This window comes from Oratosquilla oratoria, chromosome 7 (assembly GCF_046742065.1).
Source record: "Oratosquilla oratoria isolate Oo_2021 chromosome 7, ASM4674206v1, whole genome shotgun sequence".
Classification (NCBI taxonomy): domain Eukaryota; kingdom Metazoa; phylum Arthropoda; class Malacostraca; order Stomatopoda; family Squillidae; genus Oratosquilla; species Oratosquilla oratoria.
Window position 1 is genome coordinate 34,049,416 of NC_134783.1, and position 27,428 is coordinate 34,076,843.

The 27,428-nt window shown below is 36.0% G+C and overlaps 1 protein-coding gene across 5 annotated transcripts in view; it reads left to right on the plus strand.

Moving 5' to 3' along the window:
• The window catches only part of LOC143027045 (dual specificity protein phosphatase 3-like), a 94,730-nt gene that overhangs the window by 26,226 nt on the left and 41,076 nt on the right, over positions 1 to 27,428 (plus strand). Inside the window, exon 1 of one of the 5 annotated variants that reach the window (XM_076187922.1) lies at positions 19,444 to 27,394. The exons of the other annotated variants lie outside the window; for them this stretch is intronic. The gene's annotated coding sequence lies outside the window, so the exon portion shown is untranslated. Of the gene's footprint in view, positions 1 to 19,443; positions 27,395 to 27,428 lie in introns of those variants that run through there. 5 annotated transcript variants of the gene reach the window in all.

Genomic DNA, 27,428 nt, shown 5'->3' on the forward strand with positions numbered 1-27,428 from the left:
AAAGAACAGCTTTCCTCACAGAGTAATAGACAGTTGGAACAAGTTAGATGAGAAAGTGGTGTGTGCAAAAACAATACATGAATTTAAAAATAGTTTAGATAAAATGAGATATGAAGACGGGACACCACGAGCATAGCTCCCCTTCCTGTAAAATACAACTAGGTAAATACACACATAATAAAACTTGAAAGAATACAAAGAGCAATTACAAAATTGGCACCAACACTCTCAAAACTATCATATGAAGAGAGACTAGAAAAACTTGAACTACAGACACTAGAGCAAAGAAGAGAGAGAGGAGATTTGATAGCTATTTACAGAATCATGAAAGGCATAGAAATTATTGATAGATTCTGATAAAATGGGATGATAGAAATACAAGAGGACACGGAAAGAAAATCAAGAAAGACAGCTATAGAAGAGATCTGAAAAAGAACAGCTTTCCTCACAGAGTAATAGACAGTTGGAACAAGTTAGATGCGAAAGTGGTGTGTGCAAAAACAATACATGAATTTAAAAATAGTTTAGATAAAATGAGATATGAAGACGGGACACCACGAACATAAATCCCCTTCCCGTAAAATACAACTAGGTAAATACATATGTGTACAGTCCTTACGAATAGTGAGCGTGTTTTTAGTATGTGATTCACTTTGTGCATGAGCAACAAAAAAAGTTAAATATTTATAAATTAATGGAGTATGTGTTTGTGTTTTTTGTGCACAACAAAGCGAGTGAAGGTGTGTGAAAAATGAGTAGATTGTTTGTATAAATTGTGAAAGTGAGAGTCACTCCTCATTCCCTCCTTCCCTCCACCCACGCAACAGCATCTCTTATGCAGGCCTATCATCAGTTGCCACACAACATTGTGTTAATACAGTTTGTGCTACCTGTACCCTTATTTTCATGGATTGCACCATGGCTACTCCAATTAAAATTGGCAGTGGTAAAAAGAAGCTTCTGACCCATTCCATCAAGTTGGGCATCATCAAGAAAAAGGAGCAAGACATGGGTAACACAGCAATAGGAAGAGAAATGGGTTTGTCTAAGTCTACAGTGGAAAAACCAGGAAGCCACCAAGAAAACTATGAAGACTTATGGTCCTTCAGCGTTGGATGGTCACAGCTGTAATAATAATCCTGCTGTCATCTTGATGGAGAGATATTCAGCTAACTTTTGTCAGTGCAAGGCCAAGGAGGGAGTAGTGTTTACTAACAGATGCATATGGGAGAATGCCGCCAAATTCTTTTCTGTGGCTAAGAGGAAAATGAGGTCTACTCGAGACTTTAAGGCGTCAGTTGGCTGGGCTGTTTCGTTTTTGAGATGCAAGGAATTGAGGAATTGTGCCTTTACGGGATAAAGGGCTTCTACTAATGAAACAGCAGCTGAAGAGTTTCCTACTGAACTGAAGAATATTATTGAAGGAGGGTACATGAAGGATCAGATATACTGTACAAGCTTAGTGAAACTGCCTTGTATTACAAAGCTATGCCAAAGAAGACTTATATCATTAAAGAACAGAAGCAGGTGAGAGTATGCAAGTTAGACAAATCACACGTAACCATCATGTTTTGTGTCAATGTGTCGGGTTCCCACAAAATGCGCCCAACTGTGGTCCACACTGCTGCATGTCCCCGCTGCTACAAGAACTTATGTAACATGAATGATAGTGGGGTGTATTGGTACAAGAGTGCCAATGGATAGATGACTGGCAGTATTTTCTTTGACTGGCTAAAAAATTCCTATATTCCTGATGCAAGGGTGAAATCCAGGCAACTTGGGCAAGATTTCAACATGTTACTTCTTATGAACAATGCCCCAACTCACCCAACATGGGTACAAGACCTAGCACTTAGGCAGTGCAAGATTGTATTCATGCCACCTCGTACAACATCCCTCATGCAGCCCCTTGATCAGCAACTGATTAGCATAGTAAAGCAAAGTCACCATTGAAATGTCTATGACTACCTAAGAGAAAAAACTGACACCAACGAGGAGCTTTATGCTATAGAGGAGCAGACCACTGATGAGGATATGGATGAACCAGATTTGCCACCAGTCCCCTTACCCTGCAGCTTCAGCCTTGCCTAACCCTGATTTACCTAACCCAGACTCTCCACCTGCTTCATCGTCAGCTTCAGCATCGACACCTATACGTGCACCACAATGGTCTGCTGTAAAAAAAACAGTGATTCAGTTTTAGAGACGTTTTACTATCAAGGATGGGGTTGAATTCCTTTTAAAATCCTGGGATGAAATAAACTTCACTACAATCAACCATGCATGGCAAACCCTAGTGCCTCACCTTTGTGTTCCTGCAGGTAACACTACCATTCAGCCTCTCAGTGAAGTGGAAGCAGCCACTCTCCAGGCAGCTCAGGCTGTGCCTGGTTTACAAGACTTAATACTGCAGGATATCCAAGAAACCCATTCTGTTGAACCAGAGCAAGACCAGTTAGAAGTTCACCAGTGAGTGGATGAGGTAGACAAACTGTTGGTGGCAAGAGGAGAAGTCAACATGCAAAGTGAACAACGCAGAGCTAGGAGAATGCTCTTCCTTATACATAAGCCACATCCTACTAGAAGTAGAAAAGTTAAAAGAGGAACTGCTGGACCATGTAACTTGTAGACAGAGGTCTGACGAGATAATCCTTGGATTAGACCACCTCTTTCATTATTACGCTGAGAAAAGTAGAGAGGAGATGAACAAGCGATGGCAGACATTAATCACCACATTCTTTTGCTAAATTGTTCAAGATGATTATCAAGAAGGTGAAGAAGAGGAAGAAGGTGAATTGGATGATGTTGTTTCTGTTATGTCAACACTAGATTTTGAAGGATTTAGGGAAGTGGAATGTAGTGACACAGCTGATAGAGAGAATGGTGATGAAGAGACAGAAAGTGGTGGTGTGGCTAGTGAGTCATCATCAAAGTTGCAGTAACTCCACCACAAACTCATTACTACAACACTTCACACAAACCATCTATGACTTCCAGTTAAGGTAAACATTATTTAAAATTGTCTAAAAATGCCTTTTTTTATATATTATGATCATTACTTATCAATTTATATAATAATTAAGGGGACTTTAGCTCAAGATCAGTGGGTCATGTTGTCCATATGTAATGTTTTCCATAAGATATGGTATTTGTAGTGCGCGTATTTTTGTGAGTGCCCACGCATGTCGCCCATATGGACGTTCATTATTTGTAAGGACTGTATATATATATATATATATGTATATATATATATATACATTATATATATATATATATATATATATATATATACATATATACATACATATACCAAGGGCTTTTTCTCCCTTACAAGGGAGGTAGCTGAAGTCAAATGGCATAATTCCACTACCACCCACTTCATCCCCACCCACTCCACTCCCACTCACCCCCCTCCCTCCTCCTTTTCTTGGCTCCTCCTGGATGATGGTCATCCCTGCATCTCGACCATTGCCCTGGGTCAGAAGCAATGCAACAAGACATAGTAAAGCTGCTTCATTTGATCAGGGAACCCTGCCTCTCTGGTCCTCTCATACAGAAAAAGAGAAGACTTGGTGAAATCCCTTCAGGTTGTGTCAAAATATTATTCACACATAACCACTCTATAACCCCCCATCCCCCACCCACTCCCTTCCATGAATCACAGCATCAACCTTATATAACCAATCTTGTCTCACCCCTGTCTTCTGTCTTCTCCATCCCACAACAGACATTTCCATCTTTCCTAATGCTTCTTTTACCCCATCCATCCATCTCATCCTCGGTTGCCCCCTCCTGTTCATTCCATCCACCTCTGCTTTCCACACTTCTTTTACTAATATTTCTTCACTTATTCTTTCCATATGTCTGAACCATCCCATATATGAAATATATACATATGTGTGTGTGTATATATATATATATATGTACATATACGGTATATAATATATACAGGGATTTCTTGATTTATGTGAGGGATACATTCCTAAAGGGATCACATAATGTAAAAATTGCATAAAGTGAACGGTTAAGTTTTAGTGTTGCTTGATTTTTTACAGTGTGTTGTTCTAAATAATCCGTCTTTAAAAGAATTACTAGATTTTTTACCTCATTCCAAAATCACATTCTAAACACAAATAAATCGAGAAATCCCTGTATGTATATATATATATATATATATATATTATATATTCATATATACATACATTATATATTATGTGTATATATATATATATATATATATATATATATATATATACATACATACATACATATATTTGCACACACAGTTGAACTGCAGAAAATAATGTCCCATTTAATGATTTTTTTTTTTTTTTTTTTTTTTTTTTTTTTATGAACAATATTTCAGGGTATGAATATACTCAAACATTTATATACACAAAGGACAGCAACCAAACTGGTCAACAGCCTGACAGATAAACCACATGAAGAATGACTAAAAGCACTTGGTCTGCCAACTTTGAAAGATCGAAGAGAAAGAGGTGATAGGATTACAGTATTCAGATCAATAAAGGAGATAGATTTGATTGACTAAAAATCTCTACTGTTTATAGTTTGGAGGGTCCTAAGAGGTTATGCGAGCAGATTAAGACCACATGATTAACTCTTCGATATGATTCAAATTCCCTCTTGCAGCATTGGATGCCTGATGTACAGTAATATGATTTGATGATGCATTACAATACTTGCATTATAAAATGTAAAGTCACTGCTGATTTACTAGTTCTCTTTCACTAATAAACACAGAAAATGGGATCAAGCCAGTTCACAGAATTTGGGAGTAACTTGGCTACAAATAAATAAATATAATCAGGATGCCAACACTGGGATCCTCATAAACCCACACATCATGACACTTGTGTAGGTATCATCGTATGGAAGAGGTTAAAGAATATAGCTTTCATATAGATATAGCTTTTCATATAAATGCATAGATATGTGGAAGAACTTAGAGGATGATATAGCCCAAGCTCAAACCATAAAAGTTCAAATCTAAATATGATAATTGGAAATCAAGGATATAGATTAAGATAGAACTGTAGATCAGTTTGAGGCCAGGTATGATAAAGAAAAATTAGAGAATAGGAAATGGGACCCAACCAGCATTGCTCCTTTCCTTTATACTACAATTAGTTAATACACTTCCACTGGCTCAATAGTCATTCGGTGCATTTGCCTTAATTATCGGTTAGTGAATGTTTTGGTTTAAGAATGGAGTCATGGAACAGATTAAGCTGTTATGTGAGGTTCCACTATATATATATATATATATATATATATATATGTATATATATATATATATATATATATAAAGAGAATTGCTAGTAACAGCACATATTCACTGTTGGAAAATATGTGAATATATATATATATATATATATATATATATATATATATATATATTCACATTATGTATGTATGTATGCATGCATGCATGCATGCATGCATGCATTATGCAATAAAAACTAGAAATGCATGTTCACAAATGTGGGAGTAACTACCAGGAAAGATGAACTAATGAAGCAGAGTGCTCTCATAGATTTACATCCTCAATGCTAGTGCAAAGAAGGGATTACAATAGGTAGATAGAGCTTACAGAAATATATAACATAGTGAGCCATTGTGAAAAAGGAACTCAGGTAGTGGAAGAGGTACACATAGGTTTGCTGCTGTCCTTTGTGCTAGCACTGAAGATGTAAATATACAAAAGCACTTTGCTTCGTTAGTTTATCTATCCTCGTGGTTTCTCCCCCCCCATATATATATATATATATATATATATATATATATATATATATATATATATATATATATAATTATAAATTATTGCCTCATGTTTCACTAAGTGGAAAACCTGTAGCACCACAGCAGCTGGCAACAGTCCTCAGGCTCTCCCACAAATATCTTAAGGAAGAAACTTTGGACTGTTGTGTGTGCTGTATTGGTGTGGGACTGTTTGTATTACCAGCTGAAAGTGTATATACACATATATACATTCATACAAACACAGGACAGTATAAAAATTGGTACAAAGGAAGTAAAAAAGTTAGCTCTGAAAAGGACCTAGGAGTAATTATTAACCAAGACGTCACCAGACAAATATATAAAAAAAATAGTCAGAGAAACTTACAATTTACTAAGATAAATAAAGGTGGCTTTTAATTACTTGGATGAAGTAGTGGTAAAAAAAATCTTAGTCACATTGATAAGACCAAGACTGGAGTATGCTGTGACACTATGGACACCCAGCACAAAAAAGAATATAGAGTAATTAGAAAGAATCAAAAGAGCAACAACAAAGATGGCCCTAACACTTTCAAAATTGACATACGAATAGAGATTGTCTAAATTGGGACTACCAACCCTGGAACAAAGAGGAGAAAGAGGTGATATATTGGCCATTTACAGAATCATGAAAGACATGAAAGTCCTTGACAGAGAGGACTTATTAAAGTGGGATAAAAGGAAAACAAGAGGACATGAAAAGAAAGTAAAAAATTATAGTTATAAAAGGGATCTGAAAAAAAAAAGTTTTCCACACAGAGTGGTATGTATAGAACAAATTGGATGAAACAATAGTGTGTGCAAAAACCATACAAGAATTTAAAAACAAACTAGATGCTGAAAGATACAAAGATGGGTCACTATGAGCATAGCTCCCCTTCCCATATAATATAACTAGGTAAAACTAGGTAAATACACAGACTATTTGAATTGGTTAAAGACTTTTTTAAGGAAATATACACGAGGACAGTAGTAAAGGACAAGATGTCAAGCTGGAGAGCAGTAATGAGCAGAGTACCACAAGGTTTAGTCCTTGCACCAATAGTGTCTATTGTCTATGTTAATGACATGATGGAAAGAGCAACAAGTTAGCTAACATGTTTGGAGAAGATGCAAAAATCATGAGAAGAGTGAAAAATGAGGACTATAGAATATTGCAAAAAGGTCTATATACTATTTTTGCATAGAGCCAAGAATGGGAAATGAAATTCAATACCAAAAAATGCAAAGTACTGGAAATGGGCAATAGTGGCAAAAGGCCATCCTTAAACTATTCCTTGGGAAGCGAACACATTACAAAAGCAAAAGAGGAGAAAGACTTAGGAGTGTTGATAAAAGACAACCTGTCACTTGACAGACATATCAGCAGGATTGTGGGAGAGACAGGTGATATAGCCCAAGCTCAAACAATACCTGAGTTAAAAATCTAAATATGATAATTGGAAATCAAAGATATAGATTAAGTTGGAACCATAGATGAATTTGAGTCTAGGTACATTATGAAATCGGAGAGTAGGAGAAGGGACTCAACAAGTATTTACCTAGTTGTATTATATTGGAAGAGAGCTATGCTCATGGTGACCCATCTTTGTGTTTTTCCTTTCCTGTGTACAATTAGGTAAATACACACACACATGTACATAGATATAATAGATGAGAGAGATGGATGGGCAGACTGTGCCTATTTAGATCTACAAAAGGCATTTGACAAAGTACCGCACAAAAAAATTAATAGGAAAATTAGAATCAATAGGTGGCATTGCAGGTAATTTATTAAAATGGATGTAAGACTTCCTGACTGGGAGAAAAATGAGGGTAGTAATTAGAGACAAATACTCGAAATGGGAAGAAATGATAAGTGGTGTTCCACAAGGGTCAGTACTGGCTCCAATCATGTTTGCCATATACATAAACGACATGGACAAAGGAGTTGAATGTTATATGAATTTCTTCGTAGATGATGCATAAATAATAAAGTATCAACAATTGAGGACTGTGACTCATTACAATCAGACCTGGACACAATCTGGAAATGGACTCAAAAGTGGGAGGTGAACTTTAATATCAAGAAGTGTGGCATAATGGAGTTTGGTAAAAGCAAAACCAGAATTTCAAAAAATTACAAAATTGGTGAAAATGAAATTAAAAAGTGCATTCGGAAAGGGACCTTGGAGTGATAATCAGCAATGACATGACACCAGACAGACATAAACAAAATAGTAGGTGAAACATACAACCTACTAAGGTCAATGAAAGTGGCATTTGAATACTTGGATGAAGAAATGATAAAAAAAATATTAGTCACATTGATTAGACCAAAACTGGAATATGCAGTGACACTATGGACACCCAGTACTAAAAAGAATATAAGGAAACTAGAAAGAATACAGAGAGCAACAACAAAGTTGGCACCAGATCTTTCCAAATTAACATACAAAGATTATCGAAGCTAGAACTACCAACACTAGAGCAAAGAAGAGAAAGAGGTGATCTACTGACTATATATAGAATCATGAAAGGAATGGAAATCCTTGACAGAAAAGATTTACTAAAAAATGACAATGGAAAAACAAGAGGTCATGAAAAGAAACTCAAAAAGGACAGCTATAGAAGAGATAGGAAAAAGAATAGCTTCCCACACAGAATGCTGGATATATGGAATAACTTAAATGAAAAAAACAATGTGTGCAAATACTATTCACGATTTTAAGAATAAACTTGATGCTGAAAAAAACAAAGACAGGTTACCACGAGCATAGCTCCCTTCCCGTATAATACAACTAGGTAAATAAATACAACTAGGTAAATGTATATATATATATATATATATATATATATATATATATATATACATATATATATATATATATATATTATATATTTATATATATACATATATACATACATCATATATATATATATATATACATATATTTTATATATATATATATACATATATATATATATTATATATACATATATTATATATATATATATATATATATATATATATATATATATATATATATATATGAAAAAATCCCACCGTCAGAGAAAGTTGATGAATAGAATTAGTTGTATATTTCGACCACTCTCGGTGGTCCTCTTCAGCAGATGAAGAGGACCACAGAGAGGGGTCGAAATATTTAGTTAATTCTATTCTTCGTCCATTTACTTTCTCTGACAGTGGGATTTTTTCATCTTACCTATGTGTTACGACATAGTCCTCCTCTGATATATATATATATCTCTTGGGAGTGAGGGCAAAAGTAAGGCCAAGAAATATATATATATATATATATATATATATATATATATATATATATATATATATATATATATATATATATATATATATATATATATATATATTGTGTGTATGTGTATAAAAATATACACATACACAAAATTTTCTTTGCGTCATGATGCAGTAGTACAATTCTCAATTGTTAATTCAGCAATTTGAGGTTGAATCCCACCTAATGCTGAAAAAAAATCAGTATCACTGACTGTGAGCAGGCATTCTAATTCTGGTGGGAATTGGGAGTGTGTGTGTGTATTTACCTAGTTGTATCTTACGGGAAGGGAAGCTATGCTCATGGTGTCCCGTCTCTATATCTCCACCACTGCACATAGGTGAAGAGATTATAGAGACCCTAATTTGTCCAAGATTGGAATATACAGCAGTGTTGTGGCCCCCTCACAGAATGGAAGATATAAGCGAGATTTACAGAATAGAATGTGCAGCAACCAAAAAAATTCTCAACCTTGCAGATGTGTCATTTGAGGAAAGACTGGAACTTTTGACCCTGCCATCAATGGAAGATCAAAGATAGGGTTGAGAGATAATGAAGAGAGAGAGAAATCATGTAGGAGACCTGTGGCCCTTTGGAATTAAACTACAACCACCAACTTGGAGATTTTGTGGGGTTGTGTAGAGTGCAGGGTAATGTATAACATGTATATTGGGCAAATGAATCTTTATGAAGAAAAGCATTCGTAATATAGTGAACCCTTAAGTTGGCGCAGATAGTGGTGAACTGTGAATTCAGGAATTGTTGACTGACAAGACCTTCCCTGATATTCCAGACTTCAAAATATTTCAGACAACCTAAAATATTTTTAGATCAACTTTTTAACAAAACCAAAAATATATTGATAACAGATAAACATTGGTAAACTATAGAACAGGTAAAGGTATATATATATATATATATATATATGTAATTGTAATATGCAGGAAATGAGCTACTCTCATAAGCCCCAGCCCTTTTTTTTTGTCTCCAGTTGTCATACACACAACCCTCATGATAGTATTAAAAACCATATTTCTATGATCATTGGAAAAAATCTGTAGTTGGTGGGGTAAAGTTCATGATTCCTGCACTACACTACTAAACAAATGTATATTTTGTCTTGGATATGGTAAATGTGAACATTCACCCAGAGTACAGCCTTTTTGCCCTTTTCCTGGGGAGCATGGCTGGTTGTGTGACTCCTGCTATTAACATTCGTTGTTTATATTACATAAGTACATCTAAACCATTATTTTGGTTTAGATGTACTAATGTAATATCCCTCGTATCTAGACACCTGTTATTCAGACCTTACTAGTATCCAGAATGATCTCTTTTTAAAGTAAAATTTTCTTATTTTTAGTATGGGCATGTTCATGGCAGTCACAAATAATGTAAACATTGACAAATATAGTGAAAAATTTCTGAGTGCATTAGCTGGAAGTGTGGGTAGTGACAATGCTTTGCAGCACATGGACAAATAATGCAAAAGTAAAATGTAGTACAGTAAACCCTTGATGCTTATAGGTTTGATGCTTTTGGTTTTAAGTACAGTGTGCAAGCTGTTTTTTGCTACAATGATAATGAATAGTGAAGCCAAATACACATTTAAAATGCTGAGTTTGAATAGCATGCACAATGGTGTTTTGTGGCTAGCCACCAGATGGCAAAGCATTAGTCAGACAGGTTTAATCCTGCTATTTACTTCTTCATGTCAATATGCTTAACAAGTGCAAGGTAGATAATCAACAATAAAATGAAAGTTCACAAAAAACAAAAAAGGCAGATGAAGGTAATGACTTTAGAGGGTAAAAACAGATTAATGGAGAAAATAAAAGGAGACGTGTCTTATGCTGGCTTAGGCTTGTTTTCAGTTTCTCAAGTTTCTTTATTTTGAACTTCGGAAATCCAACAATTTCTTGCAACTTGCCATTGATAACCTTCACCTGCAGTTCCTGCCATTGTAATATGTAAAAACATAATGTAAAGTAATATTAATTGTAGAATAAAAAAAAAAAAAGCATGATACATTTTTCTCGATTTTACCTGAGGTAATCTGGGTCTAAATTGAAGATGACTATATTGTCTCAGTACACTAGCTTGCCAGTTTCATCAGCTGATGGACTCTGACATAGCGTCCCTCTCTTCTGGTGCAGATGATATGTAATAGATATCAATTTGGATATAGTACTTAGGTAAATTGATGATAATGTACTCAGTGTTTTAACATCTTTTATTGTACAATTAATATTGTTTTTCATTATATTCTTTCATGCATATAATTTTCATCATTGTTTATACAACATCAATCATTTTACCGTACAATATTTTCAGGGTGGGAAGGATAACTGATTTATTAGATGCTCACATAATTTTAATCTTGGAGTTTCTCTTCCCTAACCTGTGTGAGCATCAAATGTTTACTGTATTACTTATTATATATGAAAAGATTGCATAAAACTAGCAAATATGATAACCTATTTCATAACAAAACCAAGCTTATATTTAATATTTTACATTCCAAAATATAAGGAAATGCATGAAAATAAACTGGTTTGCTTGTAAAGAAATACAACTTTGAACAATTGTAATAAATAGCTCTGCAGACCAGATCAGGTTGTCATCTGATATGATTCAGGCATATACTAATGGTGCCTACTTTGTAAAAAACAAATGCACACCTAGACTTAACGCACTTAAGTCAATCGCTGGAACAACATTTGGACAAAACAAAGAAAGTAATACAACAATATACAAACAATGCATACGCTCAGTGATGAATTATGCGAGTCCTGCATGGGCTCCTAATCTCAGTGAGACACACCACAACACCCTTCAAATCATACAAAACAAAGCCCTAAAAACAATTACAGGCTGCACAAATACAACACCTACAGACCATTTACACCATGAAACAAAAATCCTCAAAGTCAAGGACCACCTCGACATGAGAGGCACACAAACACTTGCCGCAGCCACCACAAACACATCACACCCGCTACACTACATAGCAGAACACCCACACACACCAAGAAACATTAAAACAACACCCAAAGACCTTTATCACACACAGATACTCTCTTCTCTTCCTCCACAACCACCAAATACCAGCCTCCGGAAACATATTCATAATCATATCACTCACCGCTCCATTAACACACTGCTGCATGCCAGACCCCCTGATATCCACCCCCCTTCTGAATCCTCTCTCCCACGAAAGGACAGAGTCCACCTGGCCAGACTGCGGTGTGGCCACCACCCAGCACTTCTAAGCTACCAGAAGAGGCTGGATGACCGCATTGTGAACAGCTGCCCAGGATGTAACACTTCACCCCATACAATACAACACATAATGGAAGACTGCATTATACACAATCATGCACGCAAACAACACAACATACACTCTATAAAGGATTTGTGGGAAAACCCAGTTTCGGCAGTGGCATTCCTTGGGGAGACGGGACTGCTCGGACAGACAGTCTAGGGAACGACAACAACAACAACAACAACTTTGTAATTTTTTTGGCATAACAATATGAAATTATTGTGTTCCTGGCAAGCACTATGAAAAAATCATAAGAATCTATGAAAAATATGAGTAATTTTCTTTATGAGATTTGTAGGAAAAATTATTGACAGTTTGGAAACAAGTCAAAGGCAGAAACTTTCTGCTTTCTTCTTGCAGACTAGGCCAAGATGGAAACATTCCACCTTCTATAAGATTACTAAGATGAAGGTAGAAACTTTCCACCTTGCAGAAAACCAAGTGAATAATCTTTTATTCACAATAATATATAAGAAAGAAAAAGAGATAAAAGTAGATGCATAAAGATAATCTTAACATTGATTTCTAATATTTTTTTCCAACTAACATCCATCACAGTTTATGTGAATGTATCCAGGAGCATGGCTGTTGTGTGCCTCCTCTTTGCTATTAAGGTAATATATGTTTTAGATGGAATGATAGAATTGAATGTTACATCACCCCTGCTTATATTGCTACATATTAAATTTATATAATATTAGTTTGATTCTCAAAATTGAATAAATATTAAAGACATAAAAAGATATTATGCATGGAAAATAATTACAATACTGTAATCAGACATGGTTTTTAGTACATTTATTGTTTATGTGAATTTCCTGCTGAATCTGTGTCCACATCTATTATAAATGTTTATAAGGATGGAATTCTCTGCATCTTGTGTATACAATTAAACCTGTTGCTTCACAGAGGGTGACTTTGGAGAGGGATTTTTTCAATTATCACATGATTTATGTGCATTTTCTATGTCGACCTCTTTTGTTCTTTAAAAATTGAAAAGTTGTGACTGTGGTGGTGGATGTGGGAGTGTATAGGAATTTCTTTGTGTATCTAGAAACTTTGGATATTTGGACCATCCTTAGCCCAATTAGTCTGGATACGAGGGTTATCACTCTAATTGAATGCTAAAGCACTGCTGCATATGTAGCTATATATAGTTATTTATGAAAATGCAATAAATGTTAAATATAAAATTATGCATGAAAAAAATGATGCTATTGTAATTGGAGATGGTCTTCAAATACATTTGTCGTGGACTGTAATAAATATAATAACCTATTTTATAACAAAATCAACACTGTGATTTAATATTTTATATCCTAATATATAAATGAATGCATGCAGAGAAACATGGCATTAATATATGATATTTTCTTGTTCCCAACTAAAAACTGTCATGGCTGATTGTGCAATTTTCTCCTATTAACATGATATGTAGTTTAGATGTTAATGATGTAACTAAATGTTATATCTCAGCTGTGTATATAGCTATATACAGTGGTAAATGGATAATACCCCAATGGACAAAACCCCAATGGGTTGGTTATGTTATGTTATCTCCCCCCAATTTTCCTGTTGGATTTTTGTGTGCTATGCAGATTGGGGTTTTGTATGTGTTCATATACAGTACTGTCACTAATTATCAAAGTGTAATAAACTTCAGAGAAATACAAAAAATTATGTGTGGAAAAAATTACATCGCCATAATTGGACATAGTCTTTAAAACTTGTCATATACAGTAACAAACATAATAATCTATTTCATAGCAAAACCAAACTTATGATGTATTAACATTTTATATTTCAAAAGGGTGAAAGGGGGCTTTGGGGAAGAGGGGAATGTCTGTTGAGGAAGGACGGGAGAGGACAGAAGACAGGGGTGAATGGAGAATGATTGTATATGGATGATGTTGTGATGCATGAGGTGGAATGGGCAGGGGGATGGGGGGTGAGGTAGTATGTGTGAGCAAAATTTGACGCAGCCCGAAGGGATTTCTCCCCGTCTTCTCCTTTTATGCATGGGACGGAGAGGGGGGGTCGCTGATTTAATGAAGCGGCCTTGCTGTGGATGTGCTGTGTCTGGCGACACTGCTTCTGACCCAGGGCAGTGGACAAGGTGCAGGGATGACCCATCATCCAGGAGGTGCTAAGATAAGAGGGGTGGAGGGGTGTGGAGTGTATTCAGGGATGGAATGGGTGGGAATGATTTTATGCCTTTTTCTTTTTGGCTACCTCCCTTGTAAGGGGGAAAAAGCCTTGGTATATGTATGTATGTATATTTCAAAATGAAGTAAGTCCATGAAGAGAAGCACAGTACTAACATATATTTTCTTTTTCCCAACTAGAAGCTGTCATGGTTGATATGAATGTGTCCAAGAGCATGACTGATTGTGTGATTATGTTCTGCTATTAATGTAATATGTGTTGTTTATGTAATGATGAAATTGAATGTTATATCGCTGTTGTGTATATAGCTATATATTACCAATATAAATAACAAAATGCAATAAACATGGAAGAAAAAATTTAGCAAAATTATACCACTTTAATTGGACATAATCTCCACATATAGTAAAGTGCATGTTTTTTATATTCATTTATGTATATATTTATTTGATTTTTTTTTCATTCATTGATATACATTTCATGTACATTTTATACTTTTGACATTTTTGGTTTAACCAAATCGGAGTCAATTTGAATTTTCTCCAATGAGCTCTATAATCTATAATGCCATCATAAGGCATTAATTATCCACTGTTATGGAGGGTTGACTGTACTTACTTGTAACTATGTATAACTTACATGGTGGAATAAGGGACACATCCTGTCAAGAATGATAAGGAAAAGACAAAAACAGTATTAAACAACAAATCAAACCTTGATAGGATTGAGGAAACCTTTAGGCAGGTTATATATGAGTGTGATGGAGTATGATAACCTTAGACAAAAGATGTGTAAGATGAAACCAGATGTGTATTTTTACATGTTCATTTCTTAGTTTGATATATATTTGCCACTTACTATTTTTTTTTTTTTTTTTTTGTGAGGAACAGTATGTGTTTAGGAAAGGTAGGGGTTGCATGGATCAGATTTTTATAGTAAGATATGTGAGAAAGCTTTAGCAAAAGGTAAGGATGTTTGTTGGGCCTTTATGATGGGCTGATATGAGAGGGAGGGAATGGTGGTGGAATGGGTGAAATTAAATGGCCTTTTGACTTGGCTCCCTTCCTGGTAAGGGGGAGCCCTTGGTATATAGATAGATCAGTATAATGGAACAGTGGGGGTAAACCAGACCTTGCTGTGTCTCACAACATTGCCTTTGACCCGAGAGGTGTGGTAAGTCCTTCATCTTTAAGGTGCTAAAATGGGAGGGGCAATGAATGGGTTTTGTTTAGGAATTGGGTGGGTGTATCCTTTTGACTCGGTCAACCCCTTATAAGGGAAAGAAATGCCCTTAAGTATATGTATGTGCATATTTGAATAATAGTAGAGTAGATTAAAATTTACTTTGAAAAAAGTATGTGTATATGTATATACATATATACATCACTACATTTTTTACCAGAAGTCATGGTCTTCCTCATCTGTGAAGGATATACAACATCTCTTTATGTGTGTGTGTCTATATATATATATATATATATATATATATATATATATATATATATTATATATATAATATGTATTGGCTTTGAGTGAAACTAAATTGAAAGGGGCAAGTGTGAGTTTGGGAGTGTAGTTGGGAGGTTCTCAGGAGTGAAGAGGGGACAAGGGAGGGAAGGGGTGGCTATACTAGTAAGTGAAGAGATAGGTAAGCGTGTAGTGGAGTGGAAGATTTCTTCAAGGTTGATGTGGATGAAAGTGAAGCTGGGAAGGGAGATGTGGGTTTTTGTAAGTGCGTATGGGCCTGGTAGTGAGAAGAGCGTAGAGGAAAGGGAGGCTTTTTGGATAGATTTAAATGAGTGCATAGAGGGATTAGGGAGAAATGTCAATGTAGTTGTATTGGGAGACCTTAATGCTAGGGTAGGAAATGAACCAATAGACAGAGTGATTGGGAAGTATGGAGTTCCAGGTAAAAATCGTAGTGGAGAATTGATGGTGGAGATGTGTCTTGAAAGAGAGTTGATGATAACAAATACAGTGTTTAGGAAGAAAGTCAAGCATAAGTACACATGGGAGAGGGTGGTGGATGGAAGGGTGGCAGATAGAGCGTTAATGGACTATATAGTGGTGACCAGGAGTATGGTAGGAAGAGTTAAGGATATACATGTTCTAAGGGAAGAGAGTGGGGGAATATCAGATTATTTTCTGGTGGAAGGTAAATTGAGAGTGGAGAATAGGTGGAGAAAGAGGAAAAGGGCAGAAGGTAGGGAGATACTTTGAGTGAACTGCTTAAATGAGAAAGAAAAGGAGAAGTATAAGAAGAAGCTGAGAGAGGAGTGGGAGGGAGTGAAGGATAGAGTAGAACTAGGAGTGGAGGAGGAATGGGGATGATTCAAGGAGGGAGTCATAAGGTGTGCAAAGATGGTATGTGGAACAAGGAGGGCAGGAGGAAATAGAAGGAAGGGTAGTGAATGGTGGGATGAGGAAGCAAAGAAGGGTGTAGAAGAGAAGAAGCAGGCTTTTGTAGATTGGCTACAAATTAGGACAAGGAAATCATATGAGAGGTACAAAGTAAAGAGAAGGGAAGTCAAGTATAAGACAAAGGAGGCAAAGAGGAGAGCAGAAGTGAAATGGGGTAAGAGTATGACAGAAAATTTTAAAAGTAACAAAAAGATGTTTTGGAAAGAAATTAAATTAGGAAGAGGAGGCAAATCAAGTAGAGAAAAGGTAAAAGGTGGAGATGGAGAGACTATAATGGAAGAGAAGGCAGTGAGAGGAAGGTGGACAGAGTATTTTAGGGAGTTGCTAAATGTGAAGGAGGATAGGGAGGGAAATGTAGTTGTAGTGGGAAGCGCTAAGAAAATGAAAGTGATGAGTGTGGAAAATGGAGGGGAAATAGGGAAAGATGAAGTGAAAGCAGCTGTTAAAATGATGAGAGCAGGTAAGGCACCTGGTCTGCATGGAGGCCATGCAGAATGTCTGAAAAAAGGAGGTACAGTTATGGTGGACTGGCTGGTGAGGTTATTTAATGTTTGTTTAAGAGAGGGTAGAGTGCCGGAGGACTGGAGGAGTGCCTGTATAGTTCCACTTTACAAGGGAAAGGGGGACAAGTGTGAATGTAGTAGTTTCAGAGGGATCAGCTTGTTAAGTGTAGTTGGGAAGGCTTATGGGAGGGTCTTGATTGAGAGGATTAGGAGAGGAACAGAGGGAGTAATTGGTGAGGAACAGTGTGGTTTTAGGACAGGTAGGGGTTGTGTAGATCAGATTTTTGTGGTAAGACAGATATGTGAGAAAGCTATAGGAAAAGGTAAGAATGTTTTTTGGGCTTTTATGGATTTGGAAAAGGCTTATGACAGGGTAGACAGGAAGGCACTGTGGGAGGTATTGCAGATATACTGGATAGGAGGAAAGCTGTTAAGAGCAGTCAAGAGTTTTTATGAGAGTAGTAGAGCTTGTGTTAGGATTAGAAATGGAAAGGGTGAATGGTTTGAGGTAAAGGTGGGACTTCGTCAGAGATGTGTTATATCGCCTTGGCTGTTCAATCTATAAATGGATGGGGTGGTGCGAGAGGTGAATGCAAGGGTAGTGGGTCAGGATTGGAGATGTTTAAAGAAAATGGAGAAAAGTGGGAAATAAGCCAGTTGTTGTTTGCTGATGACACTGTGCTTGTAGCAGAATCAGAGGAGGGATTGAGGAAGTTAGTGACAGAGTTTGAGAAGGTGTGTGAAAGATGGAAGCTGAAGATAAATGTGGGTAAAAGTTAGGTGATGAGATGTACAAGGGGACAGAGTGACAGCAGGCTGGAAGTGAGTATTAAGGGAGAGGGACTGGAGGAAGTGGATAGTTTTAGATACTTGGGTGCGAATGTGGCAGGAAAGGGAGGAGTGAGGGTGGAGGTTGAATGTAGATTGAGAGAAGCGAGTATATGTCTTGGTGGATTAAAAAGTGTAATGAGAAATAGACGTTTGGGAATGGATGCTAAAAGGTTATATGAAGGAGTGATTGTGCCAACAGCACTGTATGGAGCAGAACCATGGAACATAAGAGAGGAAGAGAGAAGAAGTTTGAATATGTTTGAGATGAAATGTCTGAGAAGTATGATAGGGGTTACTAGGCTAGAATGAGAAATGAGGAGGTGAGGAGGAGAATGGGGGTGGAAAGGGAGTTGGGAGATAGGGTTGATGAAAGAGTATTAGGATGGTTTGGACACATGGAAAGAATGAGTGAAGAAAGATTAGTAAAAGCGGTGTGGAGGGCAGAGGTGGAAGGAGTAAATATGAGGGGTCGTCCTAGTATGAGATGGATGGATGGAGTAAAAGGGGCATTATGAAAGATAGGAATGTCTGTTGAGGAAGGATGGGAGAGGACAGAAGATAGGGGTGGATGGAGAATGGTTGTATATGGATGATGCTGTGATGCATAAGGGGGTGAGGGAGTATGTATGAAAAATAAATTGACACCTCCCGAAGGGATTTCTCCCTGTCTTCTCCTTTTCTGCATGAGGGGACAGAGGGGGGGGGGCGCCGAATTAATGAAGCGGCCTTGCTGTGGATGTGCTGTGTCTTGCAACACTGCTTCTGACCCAGGGCAGTGGACAGGATGCAGGGATGACCTGTCATCCAGGAGGTGCCAAGATGTGAGGGAGGGAAGAGGGTGGAGGGTAGTGGAGTATGTAGGGGATGGAATGGGTGGGAGTGGTTTCTATGCCTTTTTCTTTTTGGCTACCTCCCATGTAAGGGGGAAAAAAGCCTTTGGTATCCGTATGTATGTATATATATATATATATATATATATATATATATATATATGTATATATATATATATATATATATATATATATATATATATATATATATATATAACATTTTATTTAATTCCAAAACTTATGGATTTAATTAACATGGAATAAAATATCTTTATTTTCATTCTTTATGAATGAATTTTATCTATTTGGAATTGATCAATTCAAATTTAACCTCTTCAATACAAGTCAAATTCTCATGGGTAGCATTAGCTGCTTGATATACAATAATGCATCACAATACTTGCATTATACAATATAAAGTTACAGCTGTATTGCTCATTCTCTTTCAGTCTGAATATTAATATCCACACAAAATGTGATCAGGCCAGTTCACAGAATATGGGGAGTTACTCAGCTACAGCTACAAAAAAAAATATATATATATAATCAAGATGCTGATGCCAGCATCCTCATATACACACAGGGTTAGAAGAAAATCCAAGAGAACAACAAAATTGTATTTAATGATATAGTGACAGCAGATGAAAGAACAAACTGAAAACACAGGTATTAAAGTGATGAAGGAGAAGGAGAATATAGTAAGAGACTTAGCAGATGAAAAGAAGTGTATAATTATATTAGGGATGGAAGAGAAGTACAATCTAAATAGGACTACAAAAATAAAGGAGGAAAAGGAAAAAGTAAATAATATATTAGAAGTAGTTCAAGAAGATGAACCTGAAATAGGAAAACAAATTGAAGAAATATATAGGCTCATGAAATATAATACAGATAAGACCAGACCAATTAAGGTTAAATTCAGGTCACAAATGACAGGGAAACTAGCAGATAGTGAGCAACATAAAAAGGTATGGATAAAAAGAGAAATGAATAAAGAGGAAAGAGAGGATGAGAAATAAAAAAGACTAGAAGCTAAAGAAAAAGACGATAAAAGAACAGAAACAGAAAAAGAGAAATTCTATTGGAGAGTAGTGAATATGAAAGTGAAGAAATGGTTCATAGCAGAGAAAAACGGAAGGGAAACCGAAAACACGATGGAAGTAGCAGAAAATTAAAGGTGTCTTACACAAATATAGATGGATTAATAACAATCTTGAACGAACTAAATGATTACCTGAAAGAAAAAGAACCGGACATAATGGTAATTGTAGAGACAAAATTGAAAGGTCCACTACCACCCAACAGTGTTGGACATGGAGCATATAATTGTTGGATTAGAAACAGAGGTAAAACAAGGGGGTGGAGTTCCTGACTAAGAGGGATATAAATGTGAGGAATGTCACATATGGAAAGAATAGTGTAGAGATGATTACGATGGAAGTGGAGGACAAGGATAAGAAGAGCAGAAAATGTGTAGTAAATTATGTGCCTCCTAAAATGGCTTTGTGGGAAGAGAGAGAACACAAAAATATGTTAGAAGACACAAGGATATCACTAAGATAATGGAAGATGTAGGACGAATAATTATAATGGGTGACTTTAATTGTAAAGAAATCTGCCAGGAAGGGATGACAGTGAAGGGTGGAGATGACCTATGGGGAAATGTATTACTTGATATGATTATTGAACATACAATGACACAATGGATACAAGAAAATACTAGGTATAGAAATGAGGAAGAACCATCAAGACTGGACCTAATAATCACATCAGAACCAGAAATAGTGGACAAGATCGAATATAAAACACCAATAAGTAAAAGTGACCACATATTGGTTGAACTGGAAGTAAACGAGGAAAAATACATGAAAAAAATGAACAATATAGAAAGGGAAGATTGATGTATGAAAAAACAAACTTTGACAAAATGAAAGAATTCTTTCAAAAAGCTGACTGGGAAAGAATACACAAGGAGGAAACAACAGTAGAAGAGAAATGGAGTATTTTGACAAAAATCTATAAAGAAGGAGTGGAAAAGTATGTGCCAAGACAAAAGCAAGAAAAAGGATATGTAAAGTGCTGGTACAACAAAAGATGTAGGGAGTTAAAAGACAAAAGGGATAAAGCTTGGATAAAATGGAAAAAAAGACAAAAAACCTGAAAAATGGAATATACTAGTTATAAAAATGAATAAGTACAAGTGTGCAGAGAAGAAAAGATAAAATATGAAAAAGATGTTATAGAAAAATGTAAAGATCAACCAAAATTATTTTACATATTTGTAAACAACAAACTGAAAAGCAAACAAGAATTAGAGAAACTACGACAAGGAGGAGTCAAATACACAGAGGAAATAGAAATGGTAGAAATTATGAATAAGCATTTTAAATCGGTGTTTACAAGGGAGATCATACAACCTAGAGATATCGAATGGGAGGAGAAAGTTCTCCCTATGAAAGAGATAGAAGTATCAAGAAATGAAATAATGAAACACTTGAATAATCTTGATGTCAGAAAATCGCATGGACCGGATGAAATGGCAAACTGGATTTTGAAAGAATTCAGGAATGAACTAACATATAAAATACATAGCCTAATAAACAGTTCATTGAAAGAGGGAAAAGTTCCAGAAGATTGGAAAAAAGCAAATATAGTACTTATATATAAGGGGGGAACAAAGAAGACCCTACTAACTATAGACCGGTCTCCCTTACAAGTACGATAGCTAAAATCTGTGAAAGAATTATCAAAACTAGATGGGTAAAGCATTTGGAAAAAAGCAACGTACTAAATCCAAGACAATTTGGATTTGGACAAGGATGATCATGCGTCACAAACTTAACGTGTTTCTATTCAAGGCTAATAGATATAATACAAGAAAGAGCTGGATGGGCTGATTGTGCATTTCTAGACCTGAAAAAAGCTTTTGAAAAGGTGCCACATAAGAAGTTGCTGAAGAAATTAGAAACTGCAGGAGGAATACAGGACAAACTACTGAAGTGGATGGAAGACTTCTTGCATGAAAGAAAAATGAGAGTGGTGATAAGAGACAAACACTAATCGGGATGAAGTGATAAGTGGCGTTCCACAAGGAACAGTCTTGGCCCCAATAATGTTTGCTATATATATTAATGATATGGATGAAGGAATTGAAAGTTATATGAGCTTCTTTGCGGATGATGCAAAATTGTTGAAAAAAGTGAACACTGAAGAAGATTGTGAGTCGCTACAGGTGTGATCTCAATAAAGTATGGGAATGGAGTAGGAAATGGGAGATGGAATTCAATTTCAAGAAGTGTAGTATAATAGAATTTGGAAGAAGCAAAAAAAGAATAGTGGGATCATATAAATTGGGAGAAGAAGAAATAAAAAAAGTAGAAAATGAGGACAAGATTTTTGGAGAAACTTATAATTTAGTAAGAACAATCAAAGTGGCTTTTACATACCTGGACGAAGAAATGGTGAAGAAAATACTAGTTACCTTGATAAGACCAAGATTGGAATATGCAACGACAATGTGGTCAACCAAGTACAAAAAAATGTATAACAAAACTTGAAAGAATACTAAGAGCAATTACAAAACTAGCACCAACACTCTCAGAACTATCATATGAAGAGAGACTAACAAAACTTGAACTACAGATATTAGAACAAAGAAGAGAGGAGACTTGATAACTATTTATAGAATCAGGCATAGAAACTATTGATAGAGAGGATCTAATAAAATGGGATAGTAGAAATACAAGAGGACACAGAAAGAAAATCAAGAAAGACAGTTATAGAAGGGACCTAAAAAAAGAACAGCTTTCCCCACAGAGTAATAGACATCTGGAACAAGTTGGATGAAAAAGTGGTGTGTGCAAAAACAATTCATGAATTTAAAAACAGTTTAGATAAAATGAGATATGAAGACGGGACACCATGAGCATAGCTCCCCTTCCCGTAAAATACAACTAGGTGAATACAACTAGGTAAATACTCGCTCCCCATGATGCCTATGTAAGAATCATCATATCGAAGGGTTAATGTTTGCATTGGACTTAAAATGACAAAAATAAGTTAGCAGGCTCAAGCATATTAATTTACACTATTTAGAAAAATACAGTGTAGGGTGATCTAACAGAGTAATGGATTTAAATTGGACAAATTTAGATTTAAGAAGAAATAAGCAAGAATTGGTTTACTGATAAAATGATCAATGAATGAAATAGACTTAGTAACTATGTAGTGAGTGTAGATAGTAAATAAAATTGGGTAAATACTCACTTTCAAAAAGAAAATGTAAAAATATTAAATTCATAGAGCACTAACCAAAATAGTGTCTATCCTAAATAAGAAAAGAGAGAGATCACATTATTGCAGTATTCAGGAACATAAAAGGAGCAGAAATAACCAACTAAAAAAAATCTTGGTGTGGAACAAAAGAAAAATGAGAGGACAGGTACATTGATTAATGGAATGGCAGGGAAAGGCAATGTATGTTAAATGTGTATTCACTAAATGCAGTTACAATTATACATTGTTTTAGTCATTTGATAAATATAGCAGCAATCTCATAGAATGCTAAGACACACATGCAAATAATTTGTTTACTTTGTGGTATGTTCCCAAGTAAAATATCTCGCACTGAGTTTTATTCAAATGTGTTTTTGTGTTTTGATTTGTTGTATATTACTACTGTATTTAAGGGACTTTCGATGGGTATTTACATAAGGTGGTCCTGCAAAAAGGTCAGAGAGTCATTTCCCACTTATCTTCAAACCCCTTCAACTTCCCCATTTCCATTTAGAGGTGTAGTCTTGAGGGGCTGACATTCAGTCTTCAAACTGGGCCCAGGATCTCTTTATCAAGTATGTATTTCCTCCACCTCTAAGCACAAGGAGAGCTGACATCTGGCAACTGCTCCCATCCTACTACCTTTAGCCAGTGATGTAGAAACAGCCTCAAACTAATACAGTACCCAAGATTTCCTCTTAGAGATATCTGTGGGTAGGGCTGAGGACTATTGCTAGCTTCAGTGAGACTATGGGCAACAATTGAATTGACTGTATTCATCATGCCCAAGCACTAATGAGGCTGACAAGCCTCAAGTGTTGTAGTACTCTTATTACAGTTCCAGAGAAAATGAAAATTGTAGACTAAGATTGGGTATGTATTTGAAGAATGTAATGTGTGTGGTTGAATGAAACAAGTCCAGCATCTGCACATTTAAAGGCATGGAGAAGATCTGTAAAGTTCACCTTCACCTGAACCCCATGGCAACTAATATGTGATTATTACTTTAACTGGAAAAGCACTGACTCACTTGCTGGATAGTATGGTCTTATACAGAATTTCTGTGGACAGTACCATGTTGGTCAAGAGCCAAGTCCCTCCATGTCTTTTTTAGGTTAAACTTTTCATAGAGGTATTTCAACCTGAAGAATATCAAAAATACTGGTGATGCTGTTTCTACTAGCAGAGGCACCACCTGTATATATATGAGGTGTGTTTTTTAAGTAAGTACCATTTTGAAATAAAAATGAAACAAGTAGACTTTTCATAACAATTTTATTTTTACATGAAAGCCTGTACTGTAATCTACTTTTCAACATAATTATGGAATCATCTGGCCGTGTTTAAGTTTGTGAGTATTTAAAAAGCCTCCTCCGATTGAGAATGCTGCCGACTGTGAAATACATGCTGTGATTCATTTTCTTACTGCTAAAGGTGTGAAAGTGGCTGAAATTCATCATCAGATCAGTGAAGTGTATGGAGAAAACATTATGAGTGATGGGATGGTGCGGAAATGGGTGAGAGCTTTTAAAGATTGCCATACAAATGCACCAAACCATCAGTAATGAGTGAAGGTTGTTCACTTTGTTCCTCATCATGCACATTTGTACAGCCATCTTTAAAAGCTATCTATAGAATCATGAAGGGAATGGAAATCCTTGATAGGAATGATTTACTAAAATGTGACAATGGAAAAACTAAGAGGACACAAAAAGAAACTCAAAAAGGATAATTATAGAAGAGATCTGAAAAAAAAGCCTCCCACATAGAGTGCTGGATATCTGGAATAATTTAGATAAAGAAACAGTGTGTGCAAACACAATTCGAGATTTTAAGAAACTTGATGCTGAAAGATACAAAGATGGGCCACCATGAGCATAGCCCTTCCTGTATAATACAACTAGGTAAATATGAGTATAGCTCTCTTCACACAAAATACAACTAGGTAAATAACTAGGTTCTTCAAAAAATAACATGAATATCCATGACACTGTATGGGGCAGAAACCTAGAATTTAAGAGACAGAAAGGAAGAATCTAAATGTGTTTGAGATAGAGTGTTTAAGAAGTATGGTAGGGATAATGAGGATGGATAGAGTGAAAAATGAGGTGGGACAGAGAGCAGGGGTGAAAAGAGAATTGGCAGATAAGTTGATAAAGATTATTGGGATGGTGTGGGGATAAAGAAGGAATGAGTGAGGAAAGAATAGCAAAAAGAGCATGGAAGGCAGAGGTTGATTGAATGAACTTGAGAGGAAGACTGAATGGGATGGATGGATGGCTGGATGGAGTGAAGGCAGCCTTGGGTACAAGGGGAATATCTTTTGATCAGGGAAAGGAAATAGGTGTGAGCTGAGAGTAGTTGTGAATGGTTGAGAAATAGATGTGACTCTATAGGATTTCCTTTTGTTTGCTCTGAAAATTTTCATGTGGATGAGGGAGGAGGATTGCCATGTAATGAAGTGATGGGGATGGATGAACTTCAGCTGTTGGGCCCTACAGTGGACATACTGTGTATTGCTGCATTGCCTCTGACCCAAGCATTGGGCAGGGGACAGGGATATATGTGGAATGATTGAAAGGTAGGTGTATGCTTTGACTAGGCCACTCTCCTTATAAAGGGGAGAGGGTAGAGTGTGAATATAAGGTGCAGTAATATTTATAATTTATAGACTGTTTTATCAAGGATCTTATTGTATTCATGAAGTATTACCAGCAATATGTACCTGGTAGTAGTAGTTCTAAAAGAAACATCAAAGAGAACTATCTCTCTATTGTCCATGATCAAAAACTGTCAATAATCTCACTTCCATCTGGAGGTGCACAGGATGGCACTCAATCTTTGGACTGGCTTGAGACCTCTGTCAGATTTAACTATTTTCTCCCCACTATTTCATGTAATGAAAACTGACTGAAAACTGTTTCCCTCCTCCTTTTCCTTCTCGTACCCAGTGACAGAGAAACAGACCAACATTAATACACTCATTACAGAGTGATTTGAACAAAGTCTCAGAGTGGAGCAAGAGATGGGAGGTAGAATTCAACATCAAGAAATGCAGTATAATTGAATTTGGAAAAAGCAAGAAGAGAATATCAGGACAGTATAAAATTGATGGAAAAGAAGTAAAGAAAATAAATTCTGAAAGGGACCTAGGAGTAATCATCACCAAAAACATGTCGCCAGATAAACATATAAATGAAATAGTCAGAGAAACATACAATTTGCTGAGATCAATAAAGGTGGCCTTTAAATACTTGGATAAGGAAATGATTCAAGAAAATATTACAAATACTGATAAGTCCAAAACTAGAATATGCAGTGCTGATATGGTCACCCAGTACAAAAAAGAACATAAGAAAATTAGAAAGAATACAAAGAGCAATGACAAACCTGACATATGAACAAAGACTGGCCGAACTGGAATTGCCAACCCTGGAACAAAGAAGAGAATGAGGGGACCTACTAACCATCTACAGAATTATGAAAGGTAAAGAACGCCTTGATAGAGAGGACCTATTAAAGTGGGACAGAGGAAAAACAAGAGGACAAGCAATGAAACTCAAAAAAGATAACTACAGAAGAGACCTGAAAAAGAACAGCTTCCCACACAGAATGATAGATATATGGAACAAAATGAATGAAAAAATAGTGTGTGCAAACACAATACAAGAATTTAAGAACAAACTTGATCTTGTGAGATACAAAAAGGGTCACCACAAGCATAGCTCCCCTTCCCATATAATACAACTAGGTAAATACAAGAAAAAGACGAAGGGAAAAAAGTAATCTCAGAGCTATTAAAAAATACAGTTTTTCATACAAATGCACAGATATGGAGATCAATTTAGAATAAGCAGTATAATCAGATAAGATAAGCAAAGGTTGACTAAAAAAAAACAGACAGGATCCCACAATTCTACCTCTCATCTTGTGCATTACTGTTAGGTGAATATAACATACAACACCAACAACATTTCAG